This window comes from Theropithecus gelada, chromosome 15 (genome assembly GCF_003255815.1).
Source record: "Theropithecus gelada isolate Dixy chromosome 15, Tgel_1.0, whole genome shotgun sequence".
NCBI lineage: Eukaryota > Metazoa > Chordata > Mammalia > Primates > Cercopithecidae > Theropithecus > Theropithecus gelada.
The window spans coordinates 81,177,722-81,190,517 of NC_037683.1; the positions used below are offsets into that span (position 1 = coordinate 81,177,722).

The 12,796-nt window shown below is 42.3% G+C and overlaps 1 protein-coding gene across 9 annotated transcripts in view; it reads right to left on the bottom strand.

Moving 5' to 3' along the window:
- Positions 1-12,796, bottom strand: part of KANK1 (KN motif and ankyrin repeat domains 1) — a 240,089-nt gene that overhangs the window by 47,960 nt on the left and 179,333 nt on the right. For 2 of the 9 annotated variants that reach the window (XM_025359380.1, XM_025359374.1), the window contains exon 1: positions 4,038-4,485. The exons of 6 other annotated variants lie outside the window; for them this stretch is intronic. The gene's annotated coding sequence lies outside the window, so the exon portion shown is untranslated. Of the gene's footprint in view, positions 1-4,037; positions 4,486-10,782; positions 11,530-12,796 lie in introns of those variants that run through there. One more of the 9 variants, XM_025359376.1, reaches the window with a different exon arrangement.

Genomic DNA, 12,796 nt, shown 5'->3' on the forward strand with positions numbered 1-12,796 from the left:
AAAAAAAAAAAAAAAAAAAAAAAAAAAAAAAAAAAAAAAGACATCAGATTGGCTATTTAATGCCAGTGTCAAGGGTCTATTTGATTCAAACTCTTTTGAACCCCCACTAGCCAAATCTAGGATAATTTGAGCATTAAAATAATATAATTAATGATAGTAACAAGTTACAATCCAGTGAATAAACTAGGTATCTACTTGTGAGTCCACTATGCTATAATAAATATGTTGGAATACCAACTAATACAAGGAATTATGTAAACAGAAAATCACCATGGACCAATTATTAGAACAGTGGCTGATTCAGGTAGGAATTACTAGCTAAGGTTAGTGGATAGAGATTTCCTACCAAAGACTAGGACACTGGTGTGGTCTCAGAATATCTCACCAGAAAATAACATCAATCATAAAAAAAAAAGGTGACTCTTTGATGAGAAAGCTGACAAATAACCACCTCGACCAGGTGATCAAAGTTGACATCATGTATTTGCACGGGGAAGAGCAGAGTGTCACTTTTGCGCTGTTCTGCCAAGAAGGCATGGCCTCGACCCTGCTTGAAACACATTCTATAGAACGTCAGGCCTCTCTTTTTAAAACCATTAAGGCCATGAATAAAAGGTAAAAATGAGAACTTTTCAGATGGAAGGAGACTAAAAAGACATGACAACTGCATTTCTACACACACACACACATACACACACACACCCCCACACACGGAAGAAATATGGTAAAATGTTAACCACTGGGAAATCTGAATCTGGGTGAGGGAGCCATGAGAGCTCTTTTAACAAATTTTCTGTATGATTAAAATTATTTAAAAATAAATTTTATTTATGTCTTTCTTCGTTTGTACATCAATGTCCTTAGGGTGCATGAGTGCAGTCAGCCTGTCACCAGGGAGCACAGACCAGACTCTGCTATTGCTCATAATGCAAATATGCAGCCTGTTTTCAGGGACAGATGGCTTTGCTTTCCTGTATTACATATTATTTGAGAAATTTTACATTTGTTTCAGGTATTCCTGGAAATGTCTACAACTTCTCAATTACTATCCTTGCAAATTGATGTGCCAGGAGCTCCATTTTAAAGAATAAAGCCTAAAAGCTCTTTTCTGTGGCATAAAATGTCAACAATTTAACCCCAATTCAGCACCTCCCAGGTTCCTCCCCAGCCCAAACCTCAACATACTGGGAAACTTTCAAGCTTATCTATCTTTGCTCATTCTATCCCCTCTACCCAGCTCATTCTATACCTCTACCCTTCCCCATACTCTCCCATCTGTCAAAATCAGCTGCATCATCCTTTTTAAAGGGCCCAACCCAGATGTCTCATTTTTGTAAAGCCCTACTTACCCTCAACTGCTCTGTCCTGGGAAGAACTGGTCCCCTTCTTCCCTTTTTTTTCCTAAGTCACTTTGCCTATATATGCCGAACTGTTAGCAGGCACATGCCTGTGTTTCTACCAGACTCTAAGTGTCTAGGGGAGGCAGAAGTCAAACTTTTTTTTTTGAGACGGAGTCTTGCTCTGTCGCCCAGGCTGGAGTGCAGTGGCGCCATCTCGGCTCACTGCAAGCTCCGCCTCACGGGTTCACACCATTCTCCTGCCTCAGTCTCCTGAGTAGCTGGGACTACAGGTGCCCGCCACCACGCCTGGCTAATTTTTGGTATTTTTAGTAGAGACGGGGTTTCATCATGTTAGCCAGGATGGTCTCGATCTTCTGACCTCGTGATCTGCCCGCCTCAGCTTCCCAAAGTGTTGGGATTACAGGCGTGAGACACCACACCCGGCCCTCAAGCAGTATTTATGTTTGTATTCCTCAGTACTTGGCGCTTGGTACATGGCCCTCTTAGTATCTGTTGAAGTGAAAAGCCCCACATCTAGGCATCTACTGATGAATAAGTATAACAGAGGAAGAGAGGAGGACATGTAGTGATTTAAAGCAGGCACTCTGGGACCAGACTGCCTGGGTTTGAATCCTGGCTCTGCTGCTTTGCAGCTGTCAGCAAATTGGATTATATTCCAATTGTTTGAGAAAATAATAGTACCTGCATCAGTGTGTTGTCACTTAGAACAATGTGTGGGTTCTACTGTCACTACTAGTGGTACCGGATCACTCTCTGTTGTCTGGAGAAGCACACAACCCTGGCCCCCCAGAGAGGATCTAGAACTCTTCCTCCTCTATACCCTGCCCCCAACCCCATGAAGTCAGGGTTTAAGGTATTTGTGATACTTGTTCAAGATCAAGTAAGTCTGCTAAAATCTTGAGTTCTACTTTGATTTCTTCTTCTTAGAGTGGATGAGGGAGATGCCAGCAGGGCCCTGTAGGGGATGTGTGAGTGTGTGCGTGCACTGCTTGGGCAGAGAGGTATGTACTAGTTAGATAAGGGGGAGTCCTAGTCCAGCACAGGAAGGAAATAAAAGCAAAAGCAGACAAACACCCCCTAACTTTTAGAGCATATTATGGCCAGGTTAAAATATCTCCATCTCACAACATGAGGACAAAGGTGAGTGCTGATTATTCTGCACACTCATTCTGCAGCTCTCCTGAAGTCCTCAGGGCACAGTGCTCTCTAACATACCATGCAGAGACAGTGCTTTAAACCACCTAGAGCACCTCCATGGTAGTCATCCTGAATGGCCTGCCTAGGCTGGGGGAAGGTATACTTTTCTTTTCATAAAACAAGAACAGGAACTATGATCACTTCCTAGTTCATGGATGAGCAATGGGCAGGAGAGCCCTGGAATCATACAATGCAGTGATGTGATTCATACCCTTAAAACGAGGGGGTCAGTGGGACTCTGATTTCCAAAGTTCCTTCCAGACTATGAGTAGCTGTTGACTATACTTGATACAAAATTTCTTAACATGGCATGCTATGTAACCAAGTGAAGAAAAATGAATCACAGCAGGTGTCAGACCAGATGAGCTCAGGCAGACAGAGCCTGCAGTCTTCCCCTCTGCACATCCCACTCAGTGGCACCTTTCCAGCTGCATCCTAACTGGCATGACCTAACGATCCCCAGTGCAGTGTCCCTCCTGGGTATTGCCAGTTCTACTCTGGGCATGATTTTAGAGGCCAGAAGCCAGGCTGCACGTAAGAGTGAGGGGAAGACAGTGGAAAGGGTTACTATTCTCAGTAGTGGAACAGCCTGTCTTAATAAAGGGCACATTGTGCTAGGGAGGCATGTGATGGTAACAGGGGCCTTGCGGTTCGTACAGTGGCCCTCTTCTCCAGTGTTCAGTGCCGACTACAAGAGGCAGCAACTCTTCACCCCAAATCTGTCTCAAAAGAGCCAAAATGCCATGGGTACCTCAGTGCAACCCCAACTATGCTGCTCTCTAATGTCCACTGTCTAATTTTAAAAGTTATTGCTGAAATACAGCCCAAATCGATCATGCATGCACAGAAGAGAATGAGCTTGGACTGTTATTTTCCAAACTTTCTTCAAAAGTAACATGCTGTTCTAAGCGTAAAAAGGAAATGTGCCAGTTCAGAGAGTAACTCTGTGAAAAGCAGAAAGGAGCACCGGCTCACTGAGGGATAAAACAGGCTTTTCTAACAAAACATTACAGTTTTTTGGCCAGGGGGAGGTGAGGGGCAGTGGAAAACTATTATTTGTATGAATCCCTGTCCTTATTTTGTTTTATAGTGTTTATAAGAGAAAAAGAAGCCAGCTTTAATGAATATTGAGCAACTCCCTATTAGAAAAACAGAGCTGAAAACAAATACCCAAAGATGGACTTAGCAACAAAAAAGGAAATTCTTGAATTGAACTAAACCTTAAACTTAAAAACTCAAATGTTAGCATATATATATGTACAACCATTCACTCCTGCAACAATGACATCTTTATGTTAAAGTCATAGGTAAAGCTGAAATTTTCACTGGACCAAAAATCAAGTACTGGGTTATTCTTTCTGGCTTGAAGTAAAAGCAAATCTTTTTCACAACACACAGAGCTCGAGTTTATATTTCACCAACCCCCACTCAAACATCATGCTCTCCTCCTCTCTTTCTTTTGTGGGCATTCTTACTTACCCACCCAGAAACAAAATAACTGTGATTTTCAGTGAGCAGGAAGCCAGGTCTCAGGCAAACTTCCCTCAGCATTAAAGGGACTCCACACATTAGCAGGCATAGAGCCCAGGAACTGTTGCAGAGAATTTATTTATACCCATTTGGAATTTCCTGACGAACTAACAGCCTGCTGGCCACGGGGTTTAATTCCAGGACTCTCGGCGTCAGTGAGACAGCAAAAATTACCAACTAACAAAACTGCTAGCAAGATCTTAAAAAAGAGACAAAGACCTCTCTCATCTCCCTTCTGATTTTTCACACTATCCTCATACTCTTTAGACATATGAAATGCTGACCTAGAAATGCAGCTGTAAGCCTGTTAATTCTAGGAAGAAATCAGAAAGGCAGCAAATGTTTCCTTATTGTTTGTGCTGACTTACTCCCTCTTTTCCCAACCCTCCACTGCAGAGAAAGGCTCTCTGTTATAATTTAAGCTATAGCACAGCAGCTGGCTTGTGAAGGAAATGATTTAGTTTTATGCTGAACCGAGGCTGGAGTGGAGGCAAGTGGTTCCTTTTTGGTTTCAACATACAATTAGAAGCTAAAAACAATTACCATTTGTAAACCATAGGCCCAAGCCTCTTTCCCTTGCTCTGTACCTTCATACACTTAAAACACTGCATTGCTAACATCTTCAGCAACCTTTGTTTTTGTTTCAAAAAGTTAGTAAGAATGGTATGTTCCCCTAATGATTTAAATTCATCACCTCAAAAAAAAAAAAAGTTTTTTTGGGATAGTGTATCACTCTGTCACTTAGGCTGGAGTGCAGCAGTGCAATCACAGCTCGCTGCAGCCTCAACCTCCTGGGCTCATGTGATCCTCCCACCTCAGCCTCCAGGCATATGACACCATGCCCAGCTAATTTCTGTATTTTTTGTAGCGATGGAGTCTTACTATGTTGCCCAGGTTGGGCTCAAATGCCTGAGCTCAAGAAGTCCTCCGGCTTTGGTTTCCCAAAGTGCTGGGATTACAGGCATGAACCAACACACATGGCCCAGAATTTTTTTTTTCAAAAGCAGAAGAAAACATTTTTGTCAAAAGTGAATGATAAAATAAAGCTCAAGAGAATTTTTAGAGTTATAGGTATATTCTAAAACTGGATTGTGGATATACAACTGTCCACATTTACTAAAACTTATCAAACCATACACTTAAAATGGGTGAATTCTATGGTATGTAAAACAGCTCAATAACGTTTAATTTTTAACTCAAAAAAAAGGAAGAAATAACGTAACCCAAATCTCTTACTAATGGAGGTCTTGTGGAAAGTAATATGAAATTATTTGGATCTGCTATTTCAAAATATCTGGCACTTGAAGCTTTGTTGTTAGTTATTTTTTAATCTGTTGGTTTATTTGTTATAAACCAAGCCCAAATAAGTGCCATGGTCTTATAGAGTTTAATCTTTGTATCTTCACACAGGAAAATGTGTGTCTCAAAGATAATCACCTTTAAGGTCTCCCATCAGTAACTGTGGTCACCAGTAAGAGAACAGACAGAAGGAAAGTAAATGGAATAAGGCAGGGCATGTGCAGGCACCAAGATGAGCCAAACTAGGCAGGTCTAGTAGATTCTCATAAAACGGTGCCTCTCTCTACACAGCTGTCCCCTGTTTTGAATTTTACAAAACAAGCTATTTAGAGTCATCCCTCATCTTTGTTAATCTGTTTTATTGTTTAGAACTGGCTTTGCTTGCCTGCCATGTGATAAAATTCAGTAAATCTTGTTCAATTAGTGCCACATTTACTCAATGTACTTAGACACAGGTGAAGAAGGCATTTAAAAGAACCCTTTTCTGGGGGTGTGGGGGTGTGGTGGCTCATGTGTGTAATCCCAATTCTTTGGGAAGCTGAGGAAGGATTACTTGAGCCCAGGAGTTTGAGACTAGCCTGGATGACACAGTGAGACCCTGTCTCTACCAAAAAAAAAAAAAAAAAAAAAAAAAAAAAAAAAAAATTAGCCAGGTATGGCGACTTGCCTGCGTAGTCTCAGTTTCTTGGGAGCTGAGACTGGCAGGATTACTTGAGCCTGGGAGGCTGAGACTGCAGTGAGCTATGATCGTGCTACTGCACTCCAGCCTGGGTGACAGAGTGTTCTGGTATTACTCCTTAGTTACATTACTATATTCCAAACCAAGGATTAATATGGGCTGGGTGCAGTGGCTCATGCCTGCAATTCTAGCACTTTCGGAGGCCAAGGCAGGAGGATCCACTTGAGCTCAGGAGTTTGAGACCAGCCTAAGCAAAACAGTGAGACCTTGTCTCTATTTAAAAAAAAAAAAATACACACACACGTAATTTAAAAAATATCAAAAGACTTGTTCTTAAATGTTAAACGAGTAAAGTACTGAATGTAGTGTTTCTTGATCCTGCAAAAAAAAAAAATTCTGCTACACTTTTATTCATAAATATTGTGTTCTGGTAAGAGTATAGATTATATAAAGCAGTCGAAGCAATTATTTTGCTAAAGTAGCTTGTATCTGACCCTGTGGGTGTTTGCCTGTGTGCTTCTGTGAAGGTGAGGTCCAGCAGAAAAAGTCATTGTATGCAAATAAATGTCTAGTCCTTTATCAGATGATGACAAGGGCTGGGAAGGGAAACCATTAAAAATATGAACCCCTTCTGCCTGGAAACCATCAGTCACAAAGGTTCCCACTGAAGAGAGAAAGACACACCTATCTGCCTTCACTCTCTCAATATACGTACAAAGAAAGAAGCCAAATAAGATGTGGGAAGATGAAGACGTACTCAAGGCTTGGCCTCTGACAGGCAGAGAGTAGCCAGAAAAGGTGACGCCCAGTGAGCAAAGGAACCTGATGGAGACAAAAGCCTTCTGTGATACAAGCTGGATGAGAGTATACCAGTACAGTCTTTATCCCTGGGATAGTGACTTCAGAACTTTGAGACCTGAACCTTCAGTTCTTATGTTTAACAGGATTACTGCTGCAAGACTTTTCCCCCCAGAGGGCCTGCTCCCTTTGTCTAGAGATAAGAACAAAGTTAAATTAAGTAGTTTGTGGTGGCCTGAATTATACTGTAGACAGGTCAAGATGCCTATTTCCTGACATCCACTGAATTTACCTTTCTTCCCCAATGTTCCCTGTCCCTGTCTTTCCCCACCACCCACTGTGCACAATTCTTCTGGATTCCGCTGCTCCAGGTGCCTTTTACATATACGAACTCATTTAATCCTCACAAGCCTACAGCAAGGTATGATTATTTCGGTCTTTCACAGGTGAAGTGTATGTCATGCGTAAGCATGCTACTATTCTACTGCTACTGCCTACTCTACTGTTGAATTCATACTACTTTGGTACTGAAAAGCCACAAACTAGGGACATTCTCTCTTATAGTTCTTTTTTTTTTTTTTTTTTTTTTGGAGACAGAGTCGCGCTCCGTCACCCAGGCTAGAGTGCAATGGCGGGATCTTGGCTCACTGCAACCTCTGCCTCCCGGGTTCAACCAATTCTCCTGCCTCAGTCTCTCAAACAGCTGGGATTACAGGTGCCCACCACCACACACAGCTAAATTTTTTTTTTTTTGTATCTTTAGAAGAGATGGGGTTTTACCATGTTGGCAGCCTGGTCTCAAACCCCTGACCTCAGGTGATCTACCCACCTTGGCCTCCCAAAGTGCTGGAATTACAGGCATGAGCCACCATGCACAGCCTCTTGTAGCTCATGTAAACAACAACAACAACAACAAAACCCAAGGACAACAGTCAAAACAATCTCACATTCCTCCCACCCTTTCTGTCTCAGGTAAGCTTACCTTGTAAAAACTCTACCTATGAGTATTTGCCTTAGAGACAGACTGAAAGGAGGATGCGCTGCTAACCCACACCAAGGGCCTGGGCTATTTCTGTTATACTGGACTTCCCCAAACCCCTAACGAGTTCAAATATTGTATTGTGCTACTTTAACCCACCCCTTCCCTTAGATGCTTGGGATGGGTGTGAGACCTACACTGTCTGAGCTATAATGAGGGAGAAAGTGGGTATGGCCCTTTCCACAGCACCAAGGCTCTTCTCCACCCACCTTTTTCATAGTCTTAGGGTGTGACAGGATTTAGGGGATTAAAAGGGAAGTCCAGCAAAGGCGCCTGCTTTTCCATTCCCCCTCCTGTGAGGTGTGCACCACGTTGGGTCTTGGAAAAGGACTCCTCCTTTACATGCCTGGATTAGCAGGATCTGCTCAGAAGATTTAATGTGAGGGGAGATTTTCCAAGGAGAGGCCACCCTGTCTTCCACATGAGGAGGGTGTGCCCTGGCAGAGGGGTCTGATTCTTGACAGGAGAGTGACTAGGAAGAGGATGCTATCTGATGGTCCTATCTTAAAAGACAAGAAAAATAAAAAGTCTTGTGTCTTCTTATCCTTTATTCAACAAATGCATTTCCCCAAATATATGTGAAGGCTTAAAACTAGTGTCGCATGGACTTTCTACACCTTAGATTTTCTTTACAGTCTGGATTGCCCCATGGTTATTACCTTTATCACATCTAAGTAAGAGACGGTCTCATAATATATTTTCATCCAAGATTTGAAATCAGCATTAAGAAAACCAAAATCAAATGAATTGGGGGACACAGAACTATATAAGAGAATTAAGACTTTAACTTAGATTACTACAAAGACTCTATAAAGGATGTAAATAAGGGATAATAAGGACTATTTATCTCCTCACACCTAAAAGAGGTGAGGTCTGTAGAGACATTCCCAAGAAAACAGTGGGAAAGAAGGAAAGCAGGCCAGCCAGCCATAGTCCCAGGGGCTACCAGCTCAGGTTCTTACCTCCAGTTGCAACCAGCCCACCAAGCTGCACCAGAGAATAAGCCTGAGACAAAAGGAACCAACTGGAGTCCTACCTCCTCTCTCTCTGGCTGTGTTGTTAACAAGCCGCAACAGGCAAAGAAAGGCCATGGCAGCTAGAAAGAATGTTCCCAATGGCCCCTGACAATAATCTCCCCCTTGGACAGCCACAATGTACCTGGTCACCTCTCTCTGGAACCCAAGGCATTTAATAGACAATGCCATGTTTCTCTCTCTCTTTTTTTTTTGTTTGTTTGTTTTTTTTTGAGACAGAGTCTTGCTCCGTCGCCCAGGCTGGAGTGCAGATCTCGGCTCACTGCAACCTCCGCCGCTCGGGTTCAAGCTATTCTCCTGCCTCAGCTTCCCAAGTAGCTGGGATTACAGGCACCTGCCACCACACCCAGCTAATTTTTGTATTTTTAGTAGAGATGGGATTTCACCCTGTTGGCCAGAATGATAAACTCCTGACTTCAAGTGATCTGCCTGCCTTGGCCTCCCAAAGTGCTGGGATTACAGGCCTGAGCCACCTCACCAGCGGCAATACCAGCTTAAGCCTGCCTTAGAGCAAGTGATGGAGAGAAAGCAGATAACTACAACTTTCACAAGAGGAGGCAGAACGCAAGAGCGTGTGTGTGACATGGTGAAAGCCATGTTCACCCAGGAAACATACCCAGGTGAAGCGTCACACATGGATTCACAGAGCGACCAACTGGGAACTTAGGGGAAAAAGCAGCAAGAAAATTGCAAAGTGTATAGCACATCAGATTGGCAACTGGCAGGGCTCAGGCCCACAAATTCTTATGCAGGTGCTGGGCCTGATTTTTGACCTGTATATATGCCCAGCATCATGCCAGCACAAAGTAGGTGCTCTGCAAATATTTGCTGGTTGAACACTGAGTCTGCTGACTCTACAAGGACTACTAAGCAAAGCATTGTTGGGCATACAAAGAAGATGACATGATTCTTGCCTCTTAAAACACTCAAGTTTATAAGATTAGTGAGGCACACAACCGTAACTCTTAATTAAAAGCAACTGATGGCAACTATTTAATAGAAATAATAATAGAATAATAACGGAATAGGAATAAAGAAGAGGAAGAGAGGAACTCCCACTGGGAGTATCTGAGAATGCTTGTTGGGAGAGGTAAGAGAGGTTGCAGGACTTGAAGGATAAGAAGGGCTTATATTAATAGATATGCGAAAGATGTTCATGTTAAGAGAACAAAGCCACTAACTGGGAAACAGGACAGGGTAGGACTGGGAAACAGCGCTGGGAGGGAGCAGATGCCCCTATTTCTTACACAACTCTTTGGATACAGCTGGTCTCTGAGTACCTGTTGTCACAGACCTCTGGAAAGGCCTACTGTGATTTTTATACACACAAGAACAGAAGAAACAGAAACAGACCATGATTTCAGCCAAAATAAGGCCCAAAACAAAAGTTCAGAGATAAGAGAAGGAAATAATAGTTAGAGATTAAAGTTTGTGAAAGTGAGAATGTTTGGGGAGACAGAAAAGTAACAGAAGAATACAAAGCTCAATGATCCTTAATCTTGCCAGCCATCCTTATGTATACAAAACCACAAAGTGGGGAGAAAAAGGCAAAGAAGGACCAATGCTCACAGCCTCGGGGCTGGTCCATTACACAAAGAAGGAAAATGGCCACCCTTCTGCCAAATAAACCTGTATGGTCATTGAAAAGTGAGTGACTGAATGAATGAACTCACTGAACTGAAGTATTTCTATGGAGTTACATAGCATTCCTTCCAGTAGTCCCCACACACCACCCCAATTTAAATTCAGCAGTATTTGCAAAGTCTCATCATCAAAGCGTCCAGGGACAATATGCCAAAGGGTAATACCCCAGAGGAAAAGCCCCCAGCCCTAAGCTCCCTTTACCTTTCTGGAAGATGTTCTGTCTCAGGTTTCTTCATTTACAATCAGTGTTCTGAGGTGTTGTGAATTCCAGCTGCTGTTTTCTAGCACCCAAGTAACATCTAGCATGTTCCTCAGAGAACACGCAGCTCCAGCACGTGTGTGATGCTCAGGCCCACTGGGATCCCTTACCGGATAGGCTCATAGGTAAGAATCATTGCTCTTATGATGCGATGCCGCTATTTCCCCTCACACTGCCAAACGGCTGTCCCTGGGGCAGATTTGGAAGCGTGTAAAGTGTGGTGTTAATGGAAAAATCCGGTGGCAAAGGGCATCAGTGTTTTGCAATTAATTTTTTTTTTTCCTGTAAGCTTCACTGTTGAAATGGTTTGACATGCAAATCATCCCTCCCTCCCGACCAGTGTACAGGCTTCCAGGTCTCCACCCTAGTGTGTTCTAAAAATCAGTGTATCATCAGGCTGATTCACCACTTGAAGAGGTGGGACACCGGTTGGGTTACGTGCTGCATAAGCTCAGCAGGTACTTCTGCCTCCTCTGCCAGGTCACAAGAAGACAAACCAGTCTTTGTCGCATAGCTGAGGGGGAACATGCCAAACGGGTTGCCCCAAAAAACATATTCACAGTGCGTCCCTGAGTTGAATAAAGCATCCCACTCAATCCACCTAAAAACGCTGAGGGAAAAATAAATAAATCAGCTGCACTGTGTTGGGTATATGGACTTACATGAGGGGGATACTGAGAAAAGAGGAAGAGAGAACTTTTTTCTGGTTTTAGTTAGGAAAAAAGAGCTGATGCACGCGAGTAGGGTTTTTAAGATATTAAGCACTGGGCATATAAGTTACTGGAAATACCCCATCTCTCTCTTTTATGTTTTTAGTTGGGAATATTCTTCCCCCTTTCTTCCTGGAGAGTCTTAAATGTACCTGCTGTACAGAAATACTTCAATCGCCTTGGCCTAATGGACAGTTGATGCAAATGGAAAAGGCACTCAGTAAATTGGGCAGGGATGGGAAAACTGGGCAGGACAAGCTGAATCAATGTTTTCACAAAATTATTTGCAAAGCGGATGGATGGGATTTATCAACTAAACCAAATATTGTGAGACTAAATTCAGAAAGCCACACAGCTATCTTTTGATTCTACCTAACAGAGATCATGTCCAAAGTATAAAAGATCCCTAAGGGAAAACTTTTCCAATGGAATAAAATCATGAAAAAGGAAATAAAATAAACTTGGTACTAGTAACTGTTAGTAGCAAACTGTTTCCATAAATGGTTACTCTAGTACTACCTCCTTTAAGTAAAGGTTTGTATGGTGAAATTCCAATTCCACAACCTCTAATCCAGTTGGGAGGGAAAGCAGGGATCAGGCAAATCTGGCCATAAACAAGGTAAGAGTACAAAGATTTAACTTTCAGGATAAGAACAAATTCCACAAATCCAACAATTTGTCCCTTAACACAGCTCTCCCTTATGTCTGTAGTTCTGTTTTTCTATCTGTTGATTAGAATGGCCTTCTCATTTTTATAGAATATTATTTAATCTGAGTTTCAGCCATGGCTTGCTTTAACTAGGACAAGAAATCTGGTCACTATATATATTTTTAAATCTCAAAATAGCAGCATACTTATTTTTAAGTGGTGAGATAACTCATCATATAGACCTACCAGCTGAGATGACTAATGCTATACGTACAAATGGGCTGCATTTCAAAAACTTGTGTTTTCAGGATTCATAATGAACAGCAGCCCAAAAGCAGAACCAGGCTTAGCCTGTAAAACATGAGCATACTTTTCCTAAAGCATGTGGAAGTGAGTAACTCAGTTAAGGCTCACTCCAAAAATATCCAACAGAGAAGCCAAGGAAGGAAAAAGAAAATAGTCTGCTTTTGGTTTTTTGAACTTAGAATTTCTACAACTGTTTGAATGAATCTTATAAAATCTGATTTCCTAGATGGGTCTTCTAAAAGGTTTTATTAGAGAAGTCTACCCAATGCAATTAATTTTTTTTTGCCAGGA